Raw genomic sequence first — 14,169 nt, 5'->3', positions numbered from 1 at the left:
CACCTTTCCTGCCAGGAGTTTACTGCCAGAATTAGATAAATGGATGAAAGTACAACAAGGAAACAATGCCAGGAGTAATAAAGGAGAAGATTTAAAACAAACAGAAGTGAGAAGACTTATTGCTCTGTTCTCATATTCCTCTTCCATGAAACAAGAAAGTACAGGTGGGTCTGAAGAGAATTCTATGAAGGGATTTATGAGGAGCAATTTTTAAAGAAAATACAAAAGAAAACAGAGTTCCAAGTCAGTGCTTGAATGCAATACCACGTGCATCAAGCTTCCAGTGTCTGCGCACTCACTCTGTGTGCCCACTGCTCCTCTGGAGCCACTGTTGCTGAACCACTGTGGACAGAATCTTTCCCCTGAAGTGGAAACAACCTATTTGTTTTAGTGCTGGTGATCCCTCTTCTGTTGGCTATTGTATTTTTTGTGGAAGTACACACTGGACACTCCTCAGGAAGTCTCCACCTTCTGTTATCAGGGTCAGCCATGAGGGCATACAAGGTTAATTAGAGCTGTACACACCATCTCTTACTTCTTAAAAATGGCTTTTTAGAGCCTCAGCTATTGGTGGTTGTGGTTTTTGTTCTGACTGTGCTCTGTTTGAGTTTAAAAAAACCAAACCATCATAGAGTAATGATTAAAGATTGAGTGTAAAGACAGAGTATGTTGCCTGAGAATGTTTGTTCTTCTCTTTGGCAGCACCTATCAGCTCCTGGTGAAGACAGGTTCCTGAAAGAAGTGGGCCTTTTATCTTACTGGATAGGGACATCCATACTTTATTGCCAAAGTCTCCAAAAAGAGCTTAAAGAAACAAAACCATTGGGGATTGTAATACAGACAGTAAGCTTAATACTCTGCAATAACAAAACACTCCAAGAAAAACCCCACCAAACACCAAAACCCAAAGAATCTCCACATAAAATCACCATATGATTATAAAAGTAAGGTACTGCACATTTTTTCAAAGGCATTTCTCAGAAACTAAAAAAATATTCATGCACTTTCCTATGAGGTATGTAAATTCCTTTCTAGTTACAGATGGAGATTTGAAAAAGATCATTGTCACAAAGCAAACATAAATTTGATTTCCTCTTTGAGGTTTGTGAGTGGATGCTACCTCATTATTCATGAATCACTAATCATTCAGTGTTCAGCTTCTAATTGTACAAATATTGTCTAATTGTCCAGATTTATTGCATGAATTATGTTCTCTTCACCTCCTTTTGAAGATGGGTGGAGTTTAATTATAGGTCTTTTCTTTGTCCTACCACCTATCTTCTTATGAGAGCAAGAAATGAGCAAGGTTAGCCGATTCAGTCTTCTGTTGAGGAGTCCTGGTTATCATTATTCTCCACAACAACTAGCAAAGCATGACTTGTTTCAATTCATTCAGTGTTTCTTCCATTGCCTACTTCCAGTGGGCCAAACAAAGGATGCTTCAGATATCTGACCTGAAATGCAACTTCTTTTCAAGCAGGCTTGTTAACGTGTGTCCCTTGTCTTCAGCAGCACCAAACTTGACACCTATCAGTTGTCTTTTACCTGCTTCCAGGTACCATGTGAGAGAAACTTCCTATACCTCTCCTGATAATCTAACTCAATGAAATCATACCTTCTCTTTCATCTTTCTTTCTCTTCATATGTTGACATTTTAGGAGCATCTTTTGTACTTAAATGTTGTAACTCTGTCCCAGAAAGAGGCAGAGTTCACTTGCAGAGACTGGCTGCTGCCCCTGTCACAGGTGGAAGCATTGTCTCCAGCGGGTGTTTCAAGGACAAAAGGGGAGGGAAGCAGCTGCAAGAACCACATGGGGCTCTTCATTCTTCTGAACAGCTGCTAAAGCACTGCCTCTGGCATGTAAAAATCCCATGATATTCCAAGATCCCTGCATCTCTTGCATAGGCAAGCAGGAGCTTCTGGGTCAGATTAGGTAAAAACTAGTTGCCATACCATACCCATGCATAGCTAACTTTCCACTGCTTTTCTTCACAGGAGAGGGTCTCTACACAGAAGTCAGCCTTGCTTGTTTTGTTCTGCCCTTGTGAAGGTATGAATTAATTTCGTTTGGGAGATGGTAATACCTATTTCTCTCTTGTCTATACACTGGATGCAGACTGGCATATGGCTTATTGTCAAAACTCTGATACCAGCTATATGAAGTAAATTTCTATTTCATATACGGTCCTGAACCTGCCTGGGCATCTGCACAAATCCTCTGGCTGCCCTGTGTATCTCACTGGTAATCCTTTTCTCATTTCAGAATGCAGTATTTTGATGGGCAGCTCATTTGAAAGACAAGATATCCTCCACAGCTGCTTCTGCTAACAAAGACCCAAAAAGGTTTTCCTGAACCAACCAAATATTTGACTGTTCTATCTAGGAGGGATTTGTATGCCAAAAGCTTGTGAGCATCTCCCAACTATGTAAGTCTGCCTAGGAAACAGGCTGCCTCTCTCTACAGACCTGCCTAAACAGGGACCTGCACATCTTAGCACCTTGTACTGTGATTTCCTCCTAATTCCCACCATTAAGATGGCCTGTCTAGACTGGACAAGCATGGCAAGTCAGTCCCACACAGACTTTCAGGAGAGTTTTGTTATTACCACAGTGCAGCAGAGCAGATGCCATCCTCATCACTGAAACAGGCCAGTTGTCTCATACTGCAGCCATCATGGTCAGCTCATATCCCCAAGACCCTCTTGATTACTTTAAAAAAAAATTCATTCTAAATAATTTTCCACTAAGCAATAGTAACAGGCCATAAACATCAGGCAGGAAAGAAAAAGACAGTTCTGGCTCAAGAGCAGTTGCTATAAACACAGCATGCATCATTTAAGGTGAAAATTAGAAAAGCCATACACATTATAGCAGTAACATTGAGGAATGCCCTTCCAAGAGAAGCAGCGCATGAAAAAAAGATGAATTGCTTAAAAACTGAAAATTGAACAGCCTACAAAGTGGATAATACCTTAAGCACATATTGCCGAAGTTGAAGCTTAAATTACTTCAAGTCCTGTGTTTCTCCTCCAATTTTTCATAGTGTCCCCAAGACAGATTTTCTCAAGTCATGTTCCTGATATCCTACAGTCTCAACTTGAAGTAAAAGAGCCTTCATAGCGTCAAATGTAGTCTATTAAGAATGGAGAGGGAAGCAAGCTGACTATCTGTAGAAAGCCTGTAATGATGTACATCTAAAACATGTCTTTGAATCCCTGACTGCTCAGAAGATATATTTTTAATTGCCTGGATTATTTTCAGAAGCACCTCATAGTCAGACTCATTGATATACCCAAGTATGAACATTTAAGGGCACTGAACAAAAGTATTATACCATCATTCCTGAAGCTTTTTCATTATTGAAGAAGAAATTACTTCCACTTTTCAAGAAGTCCATTAGAAACCAGTTAAATGTGAGATTAATAGATTATTTTCACTGTGCTTCTTCAAATACTTGCTTGATGAACTTGCAGATCTCAAATATTTCTGGTCCTTTACCATGATTGCCCTTTATACCACCTGATGACAGGTATCACAAAGTTTTAATCACAAAGTTTTCATCTACCTTCTGAATTGGAGTGGCTTCCTTTTCTAATAAAAAAAGGCTTCCCCCTCTGTCATTTTATATGCAATATTATTATATATGAGAACAAAAGGTAGGGCTGATAGTTTTCTTGTCTTGGCAGGATGCTACTTTGCATCATTCAAGTAGGCACAGTGAGGTTTTGATATTTACTGACAAAATAATTACAGGCTGTTGCAATAAAAGACCCAGCATGACTAATGAAGACACCTCATTAGAGTTCAGATATACCTGTACTTTTGGGAGAATGCTGATGATGTATGCTGATGTAAACATATTAACAACCTTGTTAAATTAAGATGACAAGATGGGCTTTAACCAAACATCTTAGAAAAATACGCAAGAAAAATGGTGAAAAAGAAAGATAAAGATGTGTATATACAGAAATTCTCAGCTTTCCTTTTCCCAGAAGGACAAGGGAAGTCGTGTCCTAAGGGTTAACAAGGTTGGGACTGCAGAAATTGATAACAGACTGCTAGTTGTTTCCTGTTCTGTTTTCTTAAGGATAGCGATACAGGAATATCCAACCACACCTGTCTGGCATCTGCTGAGCAAACCTGTGATTTCTTTGAAATAGTTTTTCAGTGATCCTTCCTAGAGATAAATCAGCTCTACAAGAGCAACTTAAGTGGTTAAAAGAGCCAACATTACTCACTTTGTTAAAGACAACACACACACTCAAAAATTTTCTTCCCTTGAACAAAGTATAAGCTATTCCATATAAACAAAAACACAGTGGAGTGGAATTCAGAACTTGAAATCCATCTCCCCTTGAAGACCATAATGGTTCCAATCCTAATTGAATTACATACATAAAAGCATTTCTGTCCCAGAGGAGCTGGTCCTAAAATATCATTTGGTTTATCACCACAATAGAATACTTGAGATATAAGGGGAGATAATTTAATTTCTGTGTCATAAAGCTTGTGATCTACAGCAAAAGCTTGAGGAAAATAAAGGGCTAAGATAGCCCAGAGGAAAGACCTAGTTCTTTTCTTACTATTTTTATGGTGGTAATTACTGCAGCAGATAATAGCTTTTAGAAGGGACAAGTGTGGAGCCTGTAACATTCAACCTCCTGCATATTCTATGTCCTACAGAATGTTAAGCACAAAGATGTAAACAGTAGCCAGCAGTGAGGGCTGAAATACCACATGTAAAACTGACAGGATCCAGCATCATCAACACCAAGCTATTGATACCAAATACCCGCATCCTGAGGAACTTCAATGGTCATCTGAAACACCCTCTCTTTTTCCATCATCACATCATCCCAAATCACATCTGTGGATGTCAGAAAGTCAGATCTTTATTTTAGTGAATTGATCTGTTGCCCTGGCCAGCAAATATTTGTTCCTGCTATTTACTTGTTCTGATTTAATCTCCTTAATTCAGAAGGTTATTGCTGTCAGCCACATTTACACCGCTGGTGAGCAAAGATGAGGAACAAGGCCCAGTCTGTTATTCCCTCCTCTGCCACTACCTCATTAGACAGAGCAACTGCAGTACAGGGGAAGAACCACAAACTAGCAGAAGACCCATAAGATCAAGGAGTGGAAGCTAGTTAGAGATGTGATGATTATTACTCTAGAAACAGCTAAATGTGCTGGTAGACAGGTTTTCACTAGACACTGCTCCTGAGCCTGTTTTTTATTCTTCAAAGGCTGGTGCTGTTTCTTATACTTGCCTCTTCCTTTACAAAATGAAGACCTTAACCAAGCTGGCCTTCAGACCCCCACTTTGATCCATCTACTGGAGTTACGTGCTGAATAGTCTTGACTTTTCCATTAATAGAACAAATACTTAGACAAGGAAAGAGACCTTGTTATTTTATATCTACCTTTTACATTCTTTCAAGTGTACAAAGCCATCCTTACAAAAGGAAGATTCTTAGAAAACCAGCCTATTTACACACATTACACTTCTCAATTCTATATAGATAAAAAAAGCTAGTTCCACCTCAGAAAAGAAATTACTGCAGTACAAAATCTGGATAGCCTGCCCAAACAGCAGGGCAAACAGTGATGACACTAAGGGTGAAATGTTTGAGAGTACTCAGTGCTGAGCTCTTTTCTCACTACACTCAGTGGGAGAGAAGGTTTTTTTTTAAACATCAAAAGCTTTCTGAATAATTCCATCTAGTGAGCAACCACCCACTGTTTTCACTGAGACTAGAATCTGGACCCAGAACCTGTACATATCTTCCCTTTGTTTACAGTTCTCAGGACTGATGCCCCAGAAAAAAATGATGCAAAGCCAAAGTAAGATCAATTAACCAAAAGTAAACATATTAGACTGTTTTTCCACACTGACCTGAGAGGCACAAAAACAACATAAGCTTGAAGAATAACAAAAGAATTACTGATTTTCCTGGAAGAGTGTTTTGTTTCATTTTCTGGAAGAAGAAACAACTATAAAGTAGTTTATTCCACAGTGCATAATCCAGTGAATTTCCAAGGGCAGGACAGTTTAGAGAGTTCAAAGCATATTCTCTTATCACAACTCCAATATGTCTGTTATATCTTATTTGGTAGAAGAGCTCTAGTACAGACTCTCAAGTAATGCTTCAGTCTTCTAAGATATAAATGGAATGGTTCAATAAAAACCAATTGATAAATAAAACAATTTATAAAAAATACACAGATAAAATTAAGTACCCACCAGTTTTGGGGTACCTCTTTGTTTTTAGATTTTCCCATGCTTTGAGTTTCTCAGATCTCCTAACCTGACCAGTTTCATGTCAGCATTCCTTGTAAGAAAAAACCACAATTGTCCCTGATCCCTTCCCTACATTAACATCAGGGGAGGTTTGGATACAGAAAGGTGACATGATGTTCAGGATAAATAAAAGGGGAAAACAATTTTAGAGCTTTCATGATCCGGGTCTGCTTATTTATGAAAAGCTTGGCTCAGCAGTGACTTAACAAAAAGCAGGTCCCTATTGGGCGAGGAGAGGGAGAGGATCCCAGGGCTGGTCAGTGGCAGGACTGGAGGGGAGGTCAAGGGCCTGGCAGGCAGTGCCTGTGTGCTGCTCCCAGTGAGGGCAGGCAGCGATGGCTAATGGGGCACCAGCAGGGTGCTTTTCTTGCCTGCCCTGCTCTGGTCACTCCCCAGCCTTCAGTGGGACACCAGCACTGGGATAGGGATTACCAGCACTGGGATAGGGATTACCAGCACTGCTCCAGGCTAAGACATGGTGCAGACCAGCTGAAATGCAGCGAATGTTCTCACAGGCAGACATTAAAAGAAGAGAGCACCTGCAAAAAGCATCCCACTGCTGGTATAAAGGATAATTGTGAGCAAGGACCAACACTCCATGGAGCCTCTGTGACCCCTACCTCAGTCTAGTGGCTGCTCTTCCCAGCTTGCCATGGACTCATGTCCAGCCTGGGAGCACCTGCTCTTCTAACAAGGGCCATGAGAAAAATGTAGGTAACATAACCACCAAAAGCTGAATCAACCAGGGGCTAAAGAGAGAAATGGCTAGGAAATACCAGAGACACTTTTAAAGGGAAAATTAACAAAAATAATTAAATTTCAGAAAAAAAAGTGAGCAAAGAAAAATTATTTGATGGGACAAATACAATAGATTCTTTGAGGAAAAGAAAAAGATGGCTAAATTATTTCAGCTATCAATTAAAAAGTCTTCTGGCCCTGCTCAGACTGACAAGGCAGAGTAGGATGGCTTCCTGTGCAATACAACTTCTGCACTGCACAGGACACTTCAAAAGCTGCCCTGACAAGCTGTAAATAATTAACTTAATCCACATTGTGCAAGCAACAGAGCAAAAGATTACAAAATCCATTTATGCAATTGAGACATGCTACATTGGGACAGCCAGAATACACCTCAGCAAACTAATAGGCCTCTTCTAGTTTTTATACATGAAATGGAAAACATGGGGAAAATAGATATAGCATAATGTAAATTAGATTTAAAATGTGGAACTCCTACACTGGAAAAAATAAAAAATATTTTGTGAATTACTCATTGACATTCTGCCACACAGCATTACTAATATTGAACTTCAACAAAAAAAAAAAGACAATGCAACAATAGTTGTTTATTCTATTTACTCATTGTAAAAATTATACAAAATCTGATAATCTAGATAAACTAGGATAAATTAATGACATAACTTTTTTTTCCTTCAATTTATATTCTGGTAAGAAAATGACAGATTTCCTGTAAGCTTCCTATTTTTAAAAAATTCTCCACAAATGACTTCAGCAAATTGTTCCTGCTGTACTTCTACAAGTGCTCCCCACAACACAAAAAGTTTCTAAACAAATATGACTGACTAATTACAACTACAAATCATAAAATTGTTTAGGTTGGAAAAGACTTCCAAGCTCATCAAGTCCAATTGTTAACCCAGCACTGCCAAGTCTATCACTAAACCATGGCTCTGAGTGCCACATCCACAGATGTTTTAAATACCTTCAAGGATAGTGATTCAACCACCTCCCTGGGCAACGTGTTTCAGGGCTTGACAACCCTTTCCTTGAAAGAAATTCATCCAATCTAAACATTCCTGGTGCAACTTGAGGCCATTTCCTCCTGTCCTGTGTCAGGAAAAGAGACTGACCCCTGCCTGGCTACAGCCTCTTTTTCAGGTAGTTGTAAAGAATAGCAAGGTTTCCCCTGAGCCTCCTTTCCTCCAGGCTGAACAGCCCCATCTCCCTCAGCTCTCCCCATCAGAGAAGTGTGCCCAGACTGTCCCCCAGCTCCACTGCTGTTCTCTGGACTCTCTCCAGCCCCTCAGTGTTTTCCTGTAGTGAGGGTCACAGAACTCAACACAGCTTTTGAGGCGTGGCCTCCCCAGTGCCAAGCACAGAGGGACAATCTCTGCCCTGCTCCTGCTGGCCACACGCTGGCTGATCCAGGCCAGGATGCCCCTGGCTTTCTTGGCCACCTGGGCACACTGCCAGCTCACATTCAGCCACTATTGACCAGTATGCCCAGGTCCTTTTCCACCAGGCAGGTTTCCAGGCACTCTGCCTCCAGCCTACAGTGATGCCTGATGTGACCCAAATGCAGGACTGGCACTTCACTTTATTTAATCTATACAGCCAGCCTTAGCCCAGCAATCTAACCTGTCTGGATCGCTTTGTAGAGACTCCCTACCCTCCAGAAGATCAACACTCACACCCAGCTTGGTGTCACCTGAAAATTGGCTGAGGGTGCACTCAGTCCCCTCTTCCAGATCATTGATAAAGATATTAAACAAGACTGGCCCCAGTCCTGAGCCCTGGAAACATCACTTGTGACCAGGCTGGATTTAACTCCTTTCACCATCATTCACTGGGCCTGGCCATCCTGACAGTTTTTTCCCCCATCCACAGCCTTCCTCTCATCTACTAAGAAGACTCAGAAGACTCATAGACTATGTATGCTATTGAATCATTTGAATATCATGATGAAAGTATTCATTTTCTTGCCTGGAGAAAGCAAGCTCTTGTCACTCTTATTTGGTGAGGTTTTATAATCCTCTTCACTGACTCCCAATGAAAAAATTCAAGACCAAATGTAACATTTCTCTCTGTTTACCCTTTCCATGTTCAGTAAGTATGAAGATCATTGCACAGATCAGAGCTATTAAACTGTTGATCTGTTTATCCCACATCGCCCACAGTATTTTAAATAAGCACCTTCAAGGTACAGAAGTGAGAGTCAGAATGACAATCTGGTTGCCAAGTTATGGCAATGCACTAGAATTCCCTTTCCCCAAGTTAAAAGAGAACTCTAGATGACACCTACTTTAACAGGACAAACCCTATACTTGGAAAAGCACATTCTCTGAAAAAGCAGACAACATTCTCTGAAAAGATGACAATGTTCTGATGAAGAGGTACCAAGTGACTAATGAAGTTAAAAGAGGTGTAGAGCTTTTTTTCCACTGACATATCTGAGGACACTTACTTGATGCCATATTCTGTATTTTAAGCCTTAAGTAGCATGGCATTGGGTCTGGGTCAAGCAGTTCCATAAGAGGCAAACTGATTTTACAGCACTCTTGGAGGCAGTGCTACACTGAATTGAACGCACCCAAGTTCAACAGGAGACTTTTTGTATAAATATGTCCACAGACTAAGCCAAGCAGGGGTTACAGTGTTCACACAGTCAGACATCTCATCTGTGATTATGACCAGGTATTTTGAGTTTCCCATTTAGCACCACAGAACATCCAGGTGCAAGAAAGGAAAGGCTGTGATAGACAAAAAGCTGAAAGAATAATAAAAAAGGAAATATTAAGGTTCATCTATCTCTTCCATAGTAATTAAGACTGTGACTCTTACTGCCTTCAGCTGAGCTTTTACTCAGAATCCACTTTGTCTTTGATTCATACAGAACTGTAACTTCAAAAGTTCCTTTGAAGTATATAAACAGAATAATAATAAATAGGTTTTGACAGTGACTCCCCTGAAAGAATTTCTTGAACTCATCTGACTACACTATCTATGCCAAAATCTTGTGTACCTCCACTGAAAACCCAAATTGATTCAGGAGTCGTGCCACATGTTTCAGACTCTTCAGCCCATGTCTGAGTGCAGAAGCAATGCTAAATCACAGACTCATGTTCCACAGTGGATCACTGCTGCCTCAACTTCTGACCATGCTGCCAACAGAAGGCAATGACCCCTCTCTTCCAGGTTGTTTGTCTGGAAACATGACGGCATATTTACCTTCCTTGTATTTGTCCCCTATTCAGTTGCCTACTTGTGCTCTGCAGTTTAATGACTCAAGGCTGGCTTACTGCTCCCTTCATACAGTCTTCCTGACATTGCTTGAATGTCTTTCCCTCATTTAATCTCCTTTTCCTGGGCTGTGCTTTTCAAGGACCATGTTAAACAGAGCAATGTTTTCTAATTGACTTTTTCAAACTTGTGATCATTAAGGTGCTGTGGCTTGGGTTTTTTTGCTGGTGCATCTCACTGTTCACATGTTATCAACAAAAATTTCCTTCCCCTTTTGATTACTGCTAGGCATTCTTAAGGCAGTGTAACAGCATCCAAAACCTGCCCAAATAGGCTAAAAACATGATGCAAGCGCATGTATTCAGGTCTGTTGTGAACATACAAAAAGCATACACTGTTTAAAATAAGACTGACTGCAGAAGCAGCTCTTTGATCAGCATGTTTGAACAGCAAGAATTTAGACACCTAAGTACCTGAGTAACCAGACACTTACATTTAATATCTTATTTAGATATCTGATTCTGTTTTCCGTCCTGCTCCTATGACACTGAACTCACCTCAGGAAATGTTTCATGACTGCAGTCACTGGAATTAACTTCCATTCTTTTATTGTCAGCTGGTTGGTCTTCCATGAAGGAAATCAAATAGTTTTGAAATAAGAAGTGTTCATAACACACACAGGATTTCGATAGATTCTCTGCACTTTTTTTCCTCAGCTGGTAACTTTAGTTTCCTCATTCCAAGCTTCTTCCATTTGGTGCGAAGTGAACCCGTACCATGTTATCTGTTCGGCACTTCTCCATTGCCTGTACTGATTAGTCCATTGTTTTCCTCTTTTCATTCTTAGACTTCAGTATCTGGAAAAAAAATTTAAGCCCTCCCTTGTATCTGTGCTCTTAACCCCAGTTAAAGTCTTTCTGTTCCCAGTGCTTTTTCCCATAACAAAACAAGTTACAGCCCCCAGTCACCTTTTCTGACTCAGCTATGCATTCCTCACCTAAACTTCTATGATCAGCTTAAAGGATTTACCTAGCCAACTCCAACCTTAATATCTGAGCCCTGTAGTATTTCCTAAGCAGCTTAGGAACCCAGGAAACTGGCCAAGAACATGATCACCAGGATGAAGAATCCACAGGTATGCCCATCAGGCAGAGTATCACCCCAGGCCTCAGTTAGACTTGGTCCATTGAAACAAAGACCGGATTCATTACTCTTCTTGACTTCCTTGAGAGTGGAGACAGCAGACGTCCATCCTTGGCTATGCAATGCTCCTCTGCACCTCTATTTCTGACCTCACTGTAGAGAGACTTGGTTGCAGAAAAGAGCATCATCTGCCTAGTGGGACAGTCCGTGGCTCCTTGGTGTGGATGAGTGGGTTCTCCTTGCAGCTGGGCTCCTGCATTCCAGGATCAAGCCAGCTGGCTTCCTCCAGCCTGAGTGTCATGCAGTTGGCAATTACGTATGGCCACTTTTGCAATTCAGTCACCACCTACACTAGCTGTAGCAACACCTTGTGTGGTATCTCTTATCTGGCATCCTTTAACAAAGGTACCAGAACTACATTCCCAACAATCCAGGACCAAAACTAAGGTGGAGAACTCCAGAGACAGAGACAGAAGCTGAAATAGCAGCAGCAACAGAGTGCCTCGTTTCCCCCTGGGGAAGTAGAAAACAGAGAGGCTCCTGCTGTCCTCTCTCACCTGAGGTAGAGAGATGGTCTCTGCCAAATAAACAATGGTTATCTTTGGTTTACTTACCACCCTAGATCCCCTTAGTAGTCTAAAGGGAAAATTCTACAGTCCAAAATAATTTATTATTTTTGTATTTGTTAGAGCAAGTAGCTTGATGACAACAAGCTTTTCAGGCCTAAAACAGCAGCAGAGCCTAACTGAGATTCTTGCTTTTTATACAGATTTTATTTTATGAACTCTGTACCTGAGGTCACTGCTCTGCTGGACAGGCAACCCCAAAATGAAGCATCCATACCTGTTTTGTCCAGCCTCCGTAACTTTAGAGAAGAGAAATTCAGAGCTAACTGTGATTTCTCTAGCCCTAGACAATTTCTTCTAATAAAGCACACCTTTCCCAGTTACAGCTTCCCCTTCTGTCCCAGCCCACACCACAAAATGCTTCAGTTAAACCAGTGCCCATTCCAAAAACACAGGGATCTCTTCTTGACAGGATGCTTGGACACCTCCCTTCCGTGTGTCTGTAGTTGGCCATAAGTTTTTCTGCCACACCTATTTCTCTCTCCTCCAAACAAGGGCCCCATGCTGTTGAGGAGTGAGGCAGCACCTCCAAGCCTCCACAACCACCACTGCAAGGAATGTGTGTGAGATTTGTGGATTGCCATCACGGCCCAAGTCCAGTACTGATGGAGATATCAAGTCTCCATGAACCACGCTGGCTATCTTGGCTGCTGGAAAGCAGAGGGCTGGAGTGTCACCGCAACATGCACTGGAACAGAGTGAAAGGTGCCATGAAGCTTAACTGGAGATGAAAGGAGAATTTGGAAACAACACATTCCTCTTTCAAAATAAGCTACGCAATCCCACAATGGCAAAACCTCTCTGGGAAACAGACATGGCAAAGGAACTGTAAAGTCAGATATGGGATCCTGCACGTCACAGACCAGTCCTTCAAAGTGTATACCAGAAACAAAGCAAGTAAGATTTCTGCTCCGACTCACTCATATAATAGGATGCCTCAAATGACTCAATGGTATACTGTCAAATGAGTCACTCTGGAAAGTGTGTACAGGTACTCATAATTACCCAGGAACTGTTTATGAATTGGAAAACCAATGGAGGCATCCCATTGCACCATAATCCTTTTGTATCCTCTTAGTGTGGATTTGAAATTAATAGGATATGAACAGTAAACTTAAAGCCACCTTACTGGAACCCAATTTACCCATCAGGTACAGGCCAAAAGTTATACCTCACAGATGAAAGGATGCATACAAGAATACTGACTTTTGCCAAAGAAAGGAAAGGAAAAATTACAATGAAAAAATTCTTTGCCAAAAAGAATTGCAGAATTACCAAGAATGAAAAGGCTTCTGTGCATTTATTCATACTGTTACACCCCAGATGTATAAACCATATAAGCCATATGTATAAGACATATAAGCCAACTACAACAGAGACATCAAAGCTATAGCTTAGTATATAATGGGATCCCTTTAGTACGGGATCATCACAGAGGAACCATCAGAGCACTGCCTAGGGTAGTTTTGGTCAACTGAACTGCTTCCTGAAAAAAAATCCTAAAACTCCACATAGAGAAACCCTCTTCTTCAAACCACCAATTGCTGCTTTCAGTTGGATCTTCATAGGGTATACATCCCCAAGAGAATGATGAAGTTGGCCTTATGTATCCCGTATCTTTCCAATTAGGCTTCTAAAGTTGATTATTAAAATTATAATTCAAATCAGAAATTTTAAATCTTCAGTGTGCATATTAATGATTTGAGAAGAGCCTGTAGGAAATAGCAGAATTCCTTTAAGTCCACTTTGCTCAAAGTTAAAGGTGGATTTGATTGGATCTATGCTTTACAAACATTAATGAATATATTAATTCATTTTTGCACATCACTATTGCTGGACCACATATTTTTCTGTGTAGTAACTTTGTGTTTCTATGTTACAAGATCTAAAATAATCTGTGAACATTAAGAAGCATTGGCACAACATCCTGTATTATGGCTACATGGAGTTTTACACACAGAAGAAGCTGAGACACTGAAAGAAATGCCTAGATCATATAGTGAATCAGAAGTAGCACAGGATAAAAGACAATAATTCCACAAACCCACTCCAACAATGTCTTGACCAAGCCCCTTTTAAGTGACTAAACCATCCAACTAATTCTACTGCTTCAAAAT

This window comes from Sylvia atricapilla, chromosome 3 (assembly GCF_009819655.1).
Source record: "Sylvia atricapilla isolate bSylAtr1 chromosome 3, bSylAtr1.pri, whole genome shotgun sequence".
NCBI lineage: Eukaryota > Metazoa > Chordata > Aves > Passeriformes > Sylviidae > Sylvia > Sylvia atricapilla.
This window is presented reverse-complemented; position numbering follows the sequence as displayed.